This window comes from Drosophila melanogaster, chromosome 2L (genome assembly GCF_000001215.4).
Source record: "Drosophila melanogaster chromosome 2L".
Lineage (NCBI taxonomy): Eukaryota > Metazoa > Arthropoda > Insecta > Diptera > Drosophilidae > Drosophila > Drosophila melanogaster.
In genome coordinates, this window is record NT_033779.5 from 13,859,245 (window position 1) to 13,875,376 (window position 16,132).

Below are 16,132 nucleotides of genomic sequence, written 5' to 3' on the forward strand. Positions count from 1 at the left end.
TCCTGTGGAAGATACTCCACTTATTTCAGTATGAGACCGAAATTTTTTCAATTTTAGAATCTGTGCAGACTCTTCTGAAATAATTGTGCTTTGAGAGCCACTATCAATCAATGCTCTTAATTGTTCAAAGCCTCCATACCTCGACTTTACTTGAATCAAGGCCGTGGCCAACAAGGCTTGACCTGTTGTTCTACACGTATTCACTTTTTCTGGATTATGACCTGCAAAGTGAAGTAACGTGTGGTGAGGTTTACGACAAGTCGAACAAAGCTGCTCGCTTATACATTTTTTACCAAACGGATGCCTCAGACATCTTAGGCAAATCCCATTTTTTCTTACCCAGTCAGACCGTTCTGCTGGATTCATTATTTTAAATTTATGGCATTGAATTAAATAATGCCCTGGTAGTTTGCAATATGCACAATTGTCACTATAATTTTTATTCTTGTTATTATTAATCATTTTCTTTACAGGTTTTACTTCCTGTGAGAATGATGATATAGAATTGAGCCTTTGCTCTAAAAAGTCCATGACATCAGAAAGTGCCTGTATTTCTTTTGTCTTTTTAACATGGCTTTCATATAAATTGAGTGATTCTTTATTGAATTTCCGAAGAATTATGTGAGCGAAAATTGCATCCACATCTTCTGGTAATTGTGCCTTTAATTTTATAATATAAATTGACTCGTTAATCGTGTCAATAAATGTCTTTATTTGCTTATTGGATTCTAAATTTAAATTTGGCATATCCATAAGCCTATTCATATGATCTGAGAATATGTTTCTTTTATTCTCATATCGCTTGGTCAAAAACTCCCAAGTGGCTTCATAATTTTCTCCAGAGCCGAGCAGTAAATGAGTAACCACATTTCTGGCTTCTCCTTTTAATGCTGACTTTAGATAATTAAATTTGAGAGAAGGACTGAGATCCTCTCTCACATGTATGAGCTCTGTAAAGAGTTCATTAAAAAGATCCCATTCTTTGGAATCACCAAAGAAGGTGGGAATCTGTATTTTAGGCAGGGTTGGTAACTCCTCCGCCTTAACAACCGTCGACATTTCAGCTTTATTTATTGTGCCACTGAGTCGACTATTAATGGCTGTAAGAATATTTTGTTTGTCAAATTCAAGTTCGCTAATTTCTTCTTCGAATAGCGAACTCTCAAAACGACTATTCACCTGTTCAATCAGGTTATCTATTTTATGCCATAAAAATTCAATTTTATTTTTCCTTATTTTAAGGAAATCTGGACTACTGTCTATTAGTTTAGACGTATCTTCTAGATATACTCGAAATTGGCCAACATTATTACGAAATGCCTGCTCTACTTTTAAAGCGTTGTTTTGTGCTATACCCTCTTTTTCAGGGTGACCACGCATTTCAAGGTTTAATGTAGGGGGAGGGTTTGATTTAGGGACAGTGTTTGATTTAGGGAAAGTGTTTTCTACCGACTCGCCCTTAATTTTTTCATTTTTATTTTTAATTTTTTCTAACACCATCATTATTAAATCATACTGCTTCGCGTTAAAATATTCATGATCGACAACGCCGATCTTTAACAAATTGCTATGATTAGCAATGAAACATTTTTGAAGCTCATTTAATTTTAGAATTTCTACATCTGTTAATGTTGGTTTTACTTCCAACTTTCTAATTTCCAAAATAATTTCGGACTGCTTCTTAAGGAATTGAATAGTCTTTTCTGACATCATTTTGAAAATTTTTTGTAATTTCTTAATATATATAGTACGTGTATATGTATTTTATATGTATTTATATATATATGTGTGTTTGGATAAACAGAAAATTCTTGTTTTGACTTAGCTGATGTCGTTGTTGTTGCTGCTGCTGTTGCTGCTGTTGTTGCTGCTGTTGCTACTGCTGTTGCTGCTTCTGCTGCTGCTGTTGTTGCTGCTTCTGCTGCTGGTAGAGGCTCCTTTGAATTTGACTTCCTTCTCTTCTTTAAGGCTCCGTCGATGTTTAAAGATGATTTTTTTTTTTTTTTTGGCACGTTTTATTATTTTTGTAGTCCAGTCAGATTTTTTGTTTTTTAGCCATTTATTTCGGCATTTATGCTCTTTTGGCATATACACTGCACTCTATTTATGAGCTGATTTAATGCTATTAGAGCATTTATAAGGCACTGTTTTCAGGCACTTTTTATTTAATTTATGCTCTTATGGCATATACACTGCACTCTATTTATGAGCTGATTTAATGCTATTAGAGCATTTATAAGGCACTTTTGTTATGCACTTTTTAATTTCACAATTGCTGATGTATGGCCTCAAGCACGCCTTACCACAATTTATAATGGTACACAAAGCAACCTTTAGCTATAGACTATAAGGTGCTTGTTTTAAAACATAAAAGATTCTTTTGTATCTTTTGCTTTTTATATTTATACTCTGTTCCTTACCTTTGGTAGGGGGAAACAAGAGTCACTTATTTTTGCTACCTTTAGCTGTAAGATGCTTAAAGGAGCTGGCCTTTCTCTGAGTTCCTTACCTTTGGTAGGGGGAAACTGCAGAGTCGATTAAAGGCTCGATTGACCAAATGTAAAATCCCAAATAAGAAGACTTTACTCGTTGAGTTTTTGTAAAAAAACTGATTTTATTTGGAAATATCTTCGGTTTAAATAGGTGACATGAGAATCGCATCTTAAAGTAAATGGCCTACGCAGAGGCCTACGTAAATAGTCCCCGCCTTATCGAGGTCCCACGCTCGGGCACATCTGCCTATCTTGAGCGGCGAGGACCTTATCTGTGGTCTCCCACTAAGGGACTATTTTAGGAGGCGGGGAACGATCTCAAGTGACTGACTCATGTAGTGTGCACTTAAATTACATGTTTTTGAGCAATGCACCCATGTCGCCTTAGATAACAAAATCCTAAATATAATTTATCGCTCTCGATTCATTTACATAAGATATGAACGGAGCCCAAAATTGTAAGTCTTTAAATATATTCGTGTTCATGTGTGAACAGTTAGTGTATTTGTTTTGATGAAGTGCAGAAGTTGATAAATTGCAAAACACTGATGAAATGGAATTTAATATTTCTTAATCCAACTTAAAGATACTTCAAGCGCATCTTAATCAATATATTTCTAATAGCTCAGACAAAGTAGTTAATAGAAACACAATCTTCAAATTTAAATATACTATACAGCTATATGTCAATGTCAATCTTTCCAATCTCGTTATAAATACTGCTAATCAATGTACCGTATCATTTTCATATCTGCGGGTACCGCTAATGAACCAGCCCACATGTGCGTTAGCTTTACTCTTTCGCACTCCGACTGTCCAACCATCAATCAATCAAGGAGTTCAATTACATTCCTTAATCCTTGCCTGGCATGCACAAGGAGGCACTCGCAAACACTGAATATGACTTATTAGCATTTTGACAGCTGTCAAGCCAAGAAATACAGACACTTGCAGTTGGTCGCGATTGTGATTCCTTTGCCAATACCGTTTCCAAGTCGAAATCAGACGCGAAGCAAGCTGCTCCATTAACATGACAAAGAAGGAGGTGTCCTGCCGCTTTCCTTACGAGTTCTACCACCATCTGAAGTTCCAAGCAATGGACAGCTGTTGCAGGGCATACATATCCGTATCTTTGATGTGACATTTTTGTCAAATGTTTACACCTTTAACCCTTTGGCGCCATTGTCTTTGAGTCGCAGGGTTAAGACCCTTTAATTCGAAAACGCTACAAAATACAATCTGTGCTCGAATTGTTTGAAATGCTTTGTTAATTTTATGTTTCATTAAGGACATTTGTTAGAATTTAATGTTCCTCGATAAGCAATTTTTGGGTATGTAGATCAACATGAGAAAGACAAGCAACTTGTAAATATTATCTTATGAAATCTTTGGATTTTGTATAAAATCTTATATATAAAAAAATTGGAAATATTTTTAGAAAGTTGCAATAAATAGCATCGAAATAAATCATCTAAAATATAATGTTTTGGGTATTTAATACTACTTACTCATGGTTCCCAAGCGACTTTTCTGTGACATTTTGCCAAACTTCTCTCAACTCATTTGCAATACCACATCACCATGACGAAATGAAGTTATCCTCGCATGTCAGCAGCTATGGCAACAATCTCAAACCTAGCACAAGTCATTCATCAAAATTATGTCAAATCATTCCAGCGGCTGCATAAAAAATTTCCGAAATCCTCCATGTGAATAAACAAAAAAATGTAAAAAAAAAAAAATGGTAAAGCGGCAAATGCTAATGAAAATCAATGCAAAACTGCACAAATTCTCGTGCAACCGCCAAGACATCAGTCTGATCATCCACGGTGCATGCGCAGCTGCCTCAGGACGCCCAGGCACACCACACCACACGCACATGAAGCTGTCATGTTTCTGGGCAGGCCACAACGCAGTCATCCTTGTCCTGATCCTCCTCATACGCCAACAGACAACAATTACAATTTCCCTCTGCCCAAGTGCAACGTCATTCCTTGTCCTTTAGGACTCTTCATATTTTCCTTGCGGCTGCCTTCAGCTGATTTGCATTTTTAATCTCATAAGGATGTGCTGCCAGGCATTGTCCTTCGAATTTTGATGTATTTTTTTGTTTCCACCGTGCGGTTACTCAAGCTGCAAGCCAAGATGAAAAAAAAGGTGAAAAAAATCTGCCCCCCTGTCAGGGGTCTTCTTCTCTGATCTACATATGTTTAATCCTGGATTTCTGACACGACAGACGACGAATAGCTGTCCGTCGTGCCCGAATTGTGTGAGAGTGTCTGTAATCCTGGCTGTCCTGGGACGCCTCAGCCCGTCACGTTACGCTTGAATAATTAGACGTAATTAAAGTTCCTTTCACTACGCGATTCCCAGTTTAGCTTTCGTGTTGTCGGGATTAGGAGTCAAGCCGATTCCTGCCTCACATCTAATGTTTGCCGACAGATCCTGCGGATGATGAGGAAGTACACGGCGGCGGAATCACATCTGCGAGGTGTGAATGGATGGAAGTTTGAGAATCAAATTTAAGTGTATTTTTACTATTCACTTTCGTAATTACAATTTCCTATGAAGATTTGAGTACTTTTGACTAAAAATATATGTATAAAATGTATCAATATTAATTGTTCTTCAAATTTTTCAGATCTATTATTATTTATGATTTGGGTAAATCAAATTTGTAATTTTCTCCCTAATGGCCCTTAAATCTTTTGATCACTGATAACTTTCCCTTTGCGGTTGTGGTTGATTACCCATTGCAACATCGAATTTCAGCAGTTTAACTTTGTATTGTGTCACTGAAGTTTCCATTTCGAGCGGCTAGTTCTTAAAGGTTTTTGTATTCTTTCCGGTTATATCTGATCCTATTACGGTCCACTCAAGGCAGCGGTAATCGATCTGTTTTATCTACGCAAGGGGATGAGCACGATCCAAAGGAATGGAAATAAATCATAGGAATCTTAACAAAATCGATCGGCGTAATGACAACACAAATTATGTGAAAGTAATTTCTTAGATGAGAGCACATTGATAAAGAACACAAAGAATCAGGACTAAGAAACAAATAGGTTCGGAAAAAAAAAACGAAAGACAGCTCAAAAAATATGAAAACTCTTGCCGAATGTCATCAAACTTCGATCAATTTGCGGTTTCCGATATGATTTATTCGTTACGATTCAGTGGTTTGCACTTGAGTGCTGCACTCCGGCGCATGTCCTGGCCCAAAGGACCAAGGATCATTAATCATCCATCATGTGTCGAGTTTTTGGCTAATGATGGGGATCTTTTTTCGCCACTAATGGAGTGGACAGGCAGGCAAAAAATGTTTCAATACTCGACTTCTTTGATGTTCAACACGGATCAGGATGTGCCAATGGCCCATACCACTAATGAGCAAATTCTGGTCAATGAATTGAACTTACATTCATAGGGTTTATAGTCTAGTGCGGATTTTGATCATCATTAATCACTCAATGAGAGCTAAAGCATTGGGTTTTTGCACAAATGGATTTCATTGTTGCAATATGCAGAGTGGAAGAAATGTTAACGAAACTGCATATTTATGAATTCTTTGTACATAGGAACAAGATTTAGTAGCTCATTCAAGACAAAAAATTCTAAAATATAACTAGTTTCTTATAGTATACAAACCATTTCCCAGTTTTGTATCACCACAAATTACGATAATTTGTATCTATCGTAATGATCGCAATATAAATATTCCGCCTCTAGATCAGATCTCAGTTATTATACATTTGAGAACGACAAAGTTTGCCCAAATTAACTGGGTGGAGTTCTCGTCCTTTTTCTATTAATGTGCAAATCCTTAAAGCATTTAGCTGTAGGAAGTCTTCAAAAGGATTTGGGTTCAAGTTTTTCGTTTTATCCCTTCGCCAAGCGAAGACGACCGCCAACTGTGCGAGGGCACAATTATTAGCACTTAGGCGACACATTCAGGCCTACTCCTCATCCTCATCCTCATTCTCATCCTGTGGCACTGTTGCCCTGCATGCTCCCTCCATCGATCCTGTTCCGGTTGCCGATCCCGATGCGGATCCAGTTCCTCTGCCCGCGAGGGGGCACAACCCTTAAGGCAGCCGCACAAGTGTCGATGACACTTGGAGGGATTTTTTCGGTTGCCGCTCACCGCAGCCATTGCACAACGTTGCACGTTTTGGGCCGTGTCAGGTAGGAAGTAAAGGGGTTTCGTCCTGGCACGTCCTGGCAAACACTTAAGCCAAAGTTAAACGCTTCGAGTGCCGTAATTTTGTTTTTGTTTGCATGTTTTCCCCCTTAGCTTACTCTGTTTTCTTCAATACACTGTGTATACTCTATATATAATTTCTTTTTCTTAAGCCACAGCAGGAGATTTCTTCGTCCTTCGTCGGGTATTTCGTTTTTATTCGGAGCTGGGCAGAAAAAAAAAATAGCCTAAATCAATACGAACTCCGTTTTAATTCGCTTAAATTGCCGGCAGGACATCCCAGGGATGCTTTGTGCGAAATCCCCGAAAGGATTGCGCTCCTTACTACGGCTCGGCGATTGTTTGCTCCGCTGTTGTCACAGCTCTAAGCGCTTTAATTTTGATTGCATTCGATTTGTTGTTGCTCTTGTTTTCGGCTACCCGTTCCCCCGAATGTTTGCACAACTCTTTGACAAATTCACAGGCTCACCATCGCAGGATCCCCTTCCACCGGCACTCACATCCCAGCAACCTAGCATCCCAGCATCCTTGGCCTGCGCCTTTGGGCGTTTTTCGCAATCTTCTGGCGGGCCTGAAAAAAGGAAAAGGATTAACTATTTAGGTTTTTATGTCCGTGTCAAGGAAGTAGCCGACTGAATGTCTGCCTTTGGCTTCCCTCCTGGCAGTGGTTCCTGTTCCCGCGCCTGTTCCTCCATCCTCCGTCCAAACGAATGCAATTGAGGCTGAAAATGTTTTCAGTCGTTTCGCAACGAGCTCATTTCATTTACAATTCTCCTGCTCTCATTTTATTTTGGAGTTTAAAAAACTACAGTTGTGCTGTGTGACAGACAGCTCACAATGGCTTTCTTGGGAATTTTCGGCTAAGAGTCTGTCTTGGGGGTTTTACAAAAAGCGTTTAGTTGGATTTTGTGGGTTTGCGCAGGCCACAATAATCCTTAAGTTTTCAGATGCCTACAGTTGTATTTTCTACTATTGTTGTGCGTTTGGAAATGCGAATAAAATGTATAAAATCTTCACAATCTTCTACTTCTGTTACAAACAACTTAGGACGTCGTAAAATTTAATTTACCTAACAAATTTATTCCAAAAAACAAAGAGGCTCCACGTTAGCATCAAAAATTCTTCGGAAAACTGAGATTTTACCATACTTTATTGCCGCCGAACCTTTTCTTTTGAAAATCTGCAGAGCCTTATGCCCAATTATATCAAATCGATCGTCACAGATCATCAAATCGATCTAAGCCAATTACACAGGCAGCTGATTGAGTCTGGGCGATTGTGACTGTCTCGTAAATCTGCGAAGAAGGTGTGAGCTGAGGGACAAAAGCCCAGACGCATTTAAGCTAATTTGTTCTGACGTCGCCTGCGACGTGACAGGAATCCCGATTCCCTATTCCGGAGATGGAAGAGTTTCGTCCTTTATGGCAATGGTGTATGTTTGTCAGGACATTGTGAGTTGGGCATTGAGGGAGCGACAGTTTTGCGACAACAAACCGCCGACCCACTTTGGCATACAATGGCATCTGGATAAAGAGGAGCAGCTCTGCATCGACTTCAATGTAGAGCAAAACTCATTTAGTAGCTGCTGCTGTTGCTGATGTTTACTATGTTATCCTTTTTATGCAGTCCGTAAACGGGGGCAGAGCCTACTTCTGGCCCACGAACATAATGGAGGAGCTGCAGCACATGGCGATTTTTCATTTGGCACACAGACATTTCATCAAATGTAGGACATTCCCGGGAAGGGGAATGTGTCGCACATTGTTGCCTTTTGCCGCTCATAGATTACGCCTGCCGCAGGACATTCGAGCAGCTCTTATGTGTGTGCGCAGGTGGCAAATCCTAGCTGGATAGGATCCTAAGTCGCAGCACACACCAAGCGCTGACAGGCGACTAATTACTCGGCAGGGCAGAGCTAAAGGGATTTCAGCATTTACAGGATCAGATTCCGAAAATGGCCAGCATTCGCAAACGCAACGGAATTTCCCGCATTTGGACAAGTCCATGAATGACAGCCGCTGTTCTACCTTTAATTTTTCTATTTTTTTTTGTCCAAACTGTTTGCCACGCAGCCTACCTGCCAGGACATAAATCCTGGCCTGACATATTCTGTCAACGTCAATGCGGAAAAATCTTCTGGCATGCAACTCTAAGCCAAAATAGAGCACGCCCTGTTGTGGAAAAATAGCAAAGCGAAAACATTGAATCGATTGGTTTTAGAGGCGGATTAAAGGGATTAGATACCTGAAAAGAAAACTGGCTTAAACATTAAACAAATGGAAAATAATAAAAATGTTTCAATGAAACTTTTATAAATAAGTTTCTTCAATTAAGCTCGTTAATTATGCCACACTATTATACACTATATGTAACATATTTTCCAAACTGTGCAAAGAACATCAATGCCTTGTTGCGATCTACATACTTAGCAGTCGATCCCCTCTTGTATGTAGTGTACTCATTTCGATTGCCTCGTCAAACTAATCCGAAATGCATGCAAATGAGACCGAAGTACAATTGGCAAATGGCATTAGGCTTTGATGGCCATTAAGTCCACTCAACGGTCAGTTGAGTAATCAATCAAACGCTCTGCATCTCGTCAACCCCTTTTCGAACTGCGAATTGCGGCGCCAGTTGACCGCTGGTCAACTGACTGACTCACTGACCAACCGTCCACCCCTGAAAAGCGTGTGGCACTTAAACTGTCTGCGCTTGCGCTTCGCCTAAAATCCCGCTCAGGATACGCGGCGCAGGACACGCGACTTGTGCAGTTCATTAAAATAAAATGCAAGTCGGGTAATGAGGAAAATGCAGCGTAATGAAATTAATGCGAGCACGCAAGGCCCACTAGGCGAGAGAGAGAGAGTTATGGCGGGGGTTATGCATTGCTATATGACTATATGACTACAGGACTATGGTGCATTGATAGGGGAGATCCTGGACTGCCCGCTGCTCGGGCATGTGCAATACTCCGCGAACCAGGAGTCGAAATGCCCGTCATCCCTCCACTAAACCATTGAACCACTGAACCACTGGGCATTTGTCAAGTGCCGCGCTATTTTTTGCACCTTGACTCGAACGGCCCGCATAATTGGAACATTTTTGCTAAAAATGTTACCACTCAGCGTGCAGAAAGTGCACTCATTAGTTCTAGTTTGTTTAGCCAGGACAATGCATCCGGCATGTATGTGTATGCAAAAAAATATATATAAACGGGAGCATTGACTACATTTTATGGCCTATGGAACGTGCCGACTCTATGAAAATGTGGGCTTTGCATTTGCCTGCAATGAAAACAAAAAAAAAAGAGGCAAAAAAAAAGCCTGTAACAATAAGCCCACACATAGGCCCCACAAAAAGTGGTGGCCAGCTTAGACAATCAAGGTGTCAAATAAAAATGTCAAGTTTATGGACCACGCGGCGATCGCCACTAATCTGTCAACAAAGGTGAATCGAGCTATTTCCGGTTTCCGCACCAAAGCCAACAGATCAACCCCTTTTCCGTTCCATGGCTGTTGCGTGTCCTTGTTCCGGACTTACATGCCGACTGACTTACTGACCGACGGATGAACTGGCGGACGGCAGGACACAGCGTAACGCCCCGGCAGGAGGACGGACAGAAGTCCTGTTGGCTGGCCGGCTGTCATAATTAAAATATGACGCGTGTCTCGTGCGCAGGACAATTGCACCGCGGGTAGTGGTGGTATGTGTATCCTGGCAGTTGCCACTCAATTCGACACGCAAGCCAGCCGAGCAACAGAAGCCGAATAGCGACCTGGTCAATGGTGGAAATATGAATATACCAACCAGACTTGTACTGTTCTCGGACCTTCGGTCATTGTCCTGCGACTGGGACAACTGCAGCAAATCGCTTATAGCATGCGCCAATTATACAGATTGTAAACGGAAATTGCCTCAAATCAAAAATTATAGTCCAGAAATGGGCCTAAGGAAATGGCTGCCATTTGAACATGGAAGGCAAGAAATGCCATGGCATGGATATATGCGGCAAAGGACAAAGTTGATTGTAGTAATTCAGATGTCGCCCGATTCGATATGCCAAAAGTAGAAGGAAAGGTCATAATTGGACTTGCAAATGAGGTGGGATTCATGCAATAAGTGCCTTATTGAAGTGGACAGCACACAAATGGATAAAGAATGTATGAATCTACATATATTTGTAAAAAGTCGTTCTATACTTAAATTTCAAATATACGGAATTCCTTCTCACCAGAGATTAAAGAAACGTTACAAATATCCGACTAACAAGTTATGACATCCTATTTTATCCGGACTGTACGTGACCGAACCTCTCAAACACTAAGTGTGGCTATCCCATTAAAGCATGCTCGGAATATCTCTCTGGTTTAGAGATAATAATTTTTACGGCACACTTTCGGGGCATAAACAATTAGTTTGCATAATGCGTGTTTTACTTTCGAATTGAGTAGAACAAAGGATCAATGCCCCTTGCGCTGGTCAAACAGCAGCTGTAATAATCATAACAAACCCGAAACGGACTCATCTGCATACGTTTTTATTCATCACTTTCACCGACACTTTCCACACCAGCAGACCAGAGATGAGATAGATGCCTTCAATCCTGCTGCCCAACAGCTGCCGCATACACCAAATCCAACCCAACCACCCAGGACCATCAGGCACTTTGAAGTAGATGACGTTTTGGGCAAATATTAAAGGGAAAGCGTATGGAATGGAATCGGGTTGGAAGGATGCTGGGCAGTTGGGTTCGCTCGACGATGATGATTTTCCATAACTGCTGCGGTGGACATGAAATTTCATAACATCAAGATATGAGCTTTGAATTATCTCAGATCGCCCGAGGGGGATGAGCCCGGCGATGGAACGTGTCTCTTTGATAAGTGAAAAAAAAAAATATATCTATGTACATATATAGAGCGTAAAATAAATAATTCCGAGGCAAAAACGTGCACTGCATTTGATAAGGATAAGCTGTGTTGTTAGGGGTTCCAACCCTTCCCCTGCTAATGAGCACACTTGAACGAGTCACGGCTGCATTGTTTGTCCAGTCCGCTAATGAAGAGCGGGAGCGTAGTGGTACTGCCGCTGGTATCCTTCAGCAGGACTTGCATTGTGCTTCGGCGACAAAAGCGACGCATGTCCATCAAGTTAAATCACACAAAAAACATTCGAGCGGGGGTTGCTAACCATATTGGGTCGCGAAATTCGAATTCCAAACCGGAACTCAACCCGCTCATCCAGTTGTCCTTTGTCCTGTTTGCGGATGCAGAGACCCTAACTTTCAAACGGACAGCTTTAAATGGTGTTTTCCTCGTTTGGTGTTGCTGCATTTTTAATGCCGTGTAAACTTTATTGTTTAATTGCCTTTTTTTTGTGGGTTTTTCCTCCCTTGGCGATCCCACTTTCAATTTCAATTATTTTAATTGCGCCGCGAGGGAATTCGTTCGTTTCGTGGATATAATTAACTAATTTCCAGCGATTTGTCAGTGGAACCCACAATTATGCATTAGAGTGACTGGCCAAAAATGGGACACGCGTCATGTGTCCTGCGGACACAGTGGTCGGGAAAAACCTTTCTTATGGCAGTTTTTCTTTTTTAGGGGTAAAAGTATCAATTGCATGTCCTTTTTTTAGTATCTCTGTATCACAAAGCCTTATCGCATGTCCAAGGAGTCAACTGAAAAGCCGCAAGATGAATGCGTTCGTGTAAGAGGGTTGCACTGATGTTCCTCTGATGTCCCGCAAGATCTTGACAGTGAAAAATTTCAACGCAGAAATGATCCCCCGATCGCAGGGCCTCGTTTCGCTCAGCTATTTGATTGATTTGGCAAACAAATTTCCGAAATTTTTGGCACAGAAAATTCCGCATTCTGGTTTGGGTTTTCGCATGAAAAATGGGTTTCCTTTTAGCTGAAATTGAAATTTCTTTTTTTTTTTTTGGGCAATTTGTTCGCAATTTTCATTGTTGATTTAGGTTACTGCGGGGTGGCTACGGGTAAAATTTTAAATCGAGGATGGATTTCTACTTAAATGGGGGAAATTGAATAATTTACCCAATTTATTACTGCTCAAAGATATATCAAAAGCAGCGTCTCATGAGTTAAATTAATTTCATTCTTTTTCTTTCTTTCAGGTAAGCTCGATTGCATCAATTACTTATTCACAGATTTTTAGTCACCTAGTGAGTCACATCATTTAGAAATTTGCAATGGATTTTCTGAGGCTCTGATATCATTGGATGAGCTGGCTCAAATCTTGTATTTATTGTATGAAATCATCAATTATCTGCAGCGAATTATACATCGCATAAAATATTACGTACTTACATAAATTTTTCGTTAAAATTACATTCTCAAGACAGCCGCAACAAATCCTTTGAGAACTGTATCTGCGAAGCAAAGAAAAAGAAGTGAACAACTTGGGATACTTTTCTATCTTCGTAATGCGATCATAAAACCGTCATCTGATCTCACAACACCACATAAAAAATCGGAAAGAAAGAATGGGAATTCGCGTCAAAATGTCAGAATCATTTTTTTAATATTAAATTTTGCACGCCATTTAAAAGAATTGCATCCCCAAGATTGCAGGCCTTGTTGAGAGATCTGCCAAAAAAGATTTGCAGTTACACCCCTCAAAATTGTTGGGCCAAAAAATAATAAAAGAGGAACGAAATTGAATTTATGTCCAAAAATATTGGAAACATTTTTATTTGATCTTCTTTCTTGCGAAATTCTTACCCCTACTTAGTTCGTTTTGCGCATTTGAACTTTGACCGTGTCATGTGAAAAGAAAAATCACTCGAGCGTGCCCCGATTTCGGTTTAGCCCACCAAGATCTGGTTGGGAAACACCCTAAAAAACTGTACATGTGAAATTTTAATTAGTTTTCTTGCCATCGACAACCGAACAGGGACAAATTGATTCGAGATGCAAGGAGAAATGGAATAGGTTATTCTGTTCAATGTGATAGCATATTTAATAATTGAAAGTTTAGTTATGGCAGCATATGTACGCGTGAAAAAGATAACACTTTATGGAACATCATTTACAAATGAATTCTAATTAGTATAAGCGCGTTTTAATTTCTTAACTCATGCATTCTTTATGCATATTCATGATTTCATTCAATTTGTTACACTCAATTACCATTGGCCATATTCAATTATCATATTCTCATCTAATTTTAGAAGACTCTTACGAATGCGAGTATGATGTATCACATATCGTCTATTGCACCATATACCTCAATATTTAGCCCACTAAATCCCTCAACAAGCTGTTTTAGTGAGATCTTTCGTGCTGTGTAAGAATTGTGATGCGTTATTTACAGAATGAAGACGTACTGAAAAAATAAGTAGAAATACAAAACAAACACAAGGGCCAAAACAGCTCTCCTCCTCACCCACTGACCCTGAATAAAAACAATTTATATGGTATGGTACACCCTCAACCCCCTCCCCCTCCTGCGCACTTTTACTAAATGATATATGTATGTATATATTTCAGTTCAGTTCAGTTGAGTTCAGTTCAGTTTACTGGCAACTTGCGTCAGTTGTGCTCTTGCCGAATTTACGTTTGTAAATAATTGAGTTTTGCATATGCAAAGCGAATATAATTTAATTGTTTCAAGAAACGCAAAAATTGAGAATTCACTCACTTGCGATTTATAAGAATATTTTTTAATATTTCGGCTTCAATTGGCAGTGGGTCTTGTACAGTCTTCTCTCGGGAAAAAATTGCCGCGAGGCAAAAGGAAGCGAAAATGGAGCAAACGATGGGGAATTATATTAAATATTTGAATGGAGTTTGCACTTCAAACGGGTGGGTAGAAAATAAATACCCTTTGGAGGTGGGGATTCCCTAAAACATTCAAGGATTTTGAGACATCTTCAGTTTATACGTGGAGTTCTATCAAATAATTATGGTACTCTAAGCTAAACAGTTTATTAATATAACATTTGCAGTTGTTTCTTTAACAAAATATAATATAATATTTGTATGTAAGAGTTATAATCTTTATTCATACAATGTCTTACAAAATTAATTGTTATTGTGTGTCCCACGACGCGCATTTTTAATGTTAAGAGGTTTTTGGTTCAGTTTCAATGCTTTTTTTTTTTTTTTTGAAGAGTATGCTCCACTTCCACTTTGCGCACTGAGTTTTTTCAAAATCTTTTTAGGGACACAAAATTGAATTGGGCTGCTTTTTGCCTTAGGCAGCTCTCCAAGTAAGTTTTTCATTTTTTTTTTGTATAAGGACTCCTGGAGTTAAGAAGCTGCGAACGAAGTTTTGGGGCTGCCACACACATACAGATACAGATACAGATACAGATGCTGCTGCTCCTTCAGCAAAGTTGCCTCATCCTCGCCGCTTCAACGGTACTTAACATATTTGCATTAACAAGCGGACACTTGCACAGATACAGATACACATACAGATACACATACAGATACATATACAGATGCAGATACAGAGTTCATTCGAAATGTACATGTGTTTTTTAGGTATTCAGTATTCATATGTCTGCACTTGATGGAGCAGGGTTTTGGAATTTGGGGGCGAGCTCGTCTCCGCAGGCTGGGCCATTAAAATTATTGATTTTCTGCCGTCTGCAATTCTGCCCTTTGGCCAACACAGTTAACCCACCAATCCAATCTCTCCCACTTATCGCCACATTTAAATTAATCAACTCAATTTGCGTAAAAGTGCAAGATGGAAAGGGGCGACGATGGAGCGTTGATTACACGAACAGACAGCGATGTCAACTTGATCGGAGGAAGGGGGTACTTTTTGCCTGCCCATAAACCGTAACTCTTCTAACCCTAATAATTGTGTCATGTCTCAAGAAAAATCGCCGTGCTCCTGTTCCCTCGGCAATTTCATGGATTTCCGAACATTTTCGCTAATGTTTCTTTCACGCTTCATTATAAGGGCTCGTTTAAAAAAAAAAATTGGCAAATGCAGTAACTTTCGAGAAAATTATGAATTATTAATTATGGCAAGGGTTTTCGAAGGTGTCCCTCCACTCCACTCCACCCCTCTCCCATGTTGCCCATGTTCAATATGTAAGCGCATTTTGGCGTGAGAACTAATTCGCTCGTAATTGCAGCCGAGGAAAATGGAAAATGTGTGGCTGGCCCTGGGGTTAGAAACTGTAAATGACTTTCCATGCAAATTATGAAAATTATGAATACGAAATTAGTTTTGGATGATGAGCATTGAATGCAATTTGCCAACGAATGCGAAGGGTTCAAAAAGATTCCCAATACGTTTGTAATCCTTTCTTGTAATTCTCTTAACTCTGTTAAAAAAAAAAAACAATTTAATTGTTGATAGCGAAATACTTTATTTATATCTCTTGGCAAGAAAGATTACGCATTGAGAGACATACGAGCTGAATATTCATTTGAAATTTTGGAATATATCATGAATC

General features: G+C 39.7%; 1 protein-coding gene and 1 long non-coding RNA gene across 2 annotated transcripts in view, besides 1 other annotated feature; one reads left to right on the forward strand and one right to left on the reverse strand.

The window, feature by feature from the left end:
- Positions 1–2,987: part of a mobile genetic element that runs on past the window's edge.
- CenG1A (Centaurin gamma 1A) overlaps positions 1–16,132 on the forward strand; it is a 63,149-nt gene that overhangs the window by 23,681 nt on the left and 23,336 nt on the right. The window lies entirely within an intron of this gene.
- lncRNA:CR44848 (long non-coding RNA:CR44848) lies at positions 6,748–7,446 on the reverse strand. The gene is made up of 2 exons (NR_124242.1): positions 7,327–7,446; positions 6,748–7,264 (listed from the first exon to the last, which is right to left on the reverse strand). It is a non-coding gene; the product is annotated as a long non-coding RNA:CR44848 (long non-coding RNA).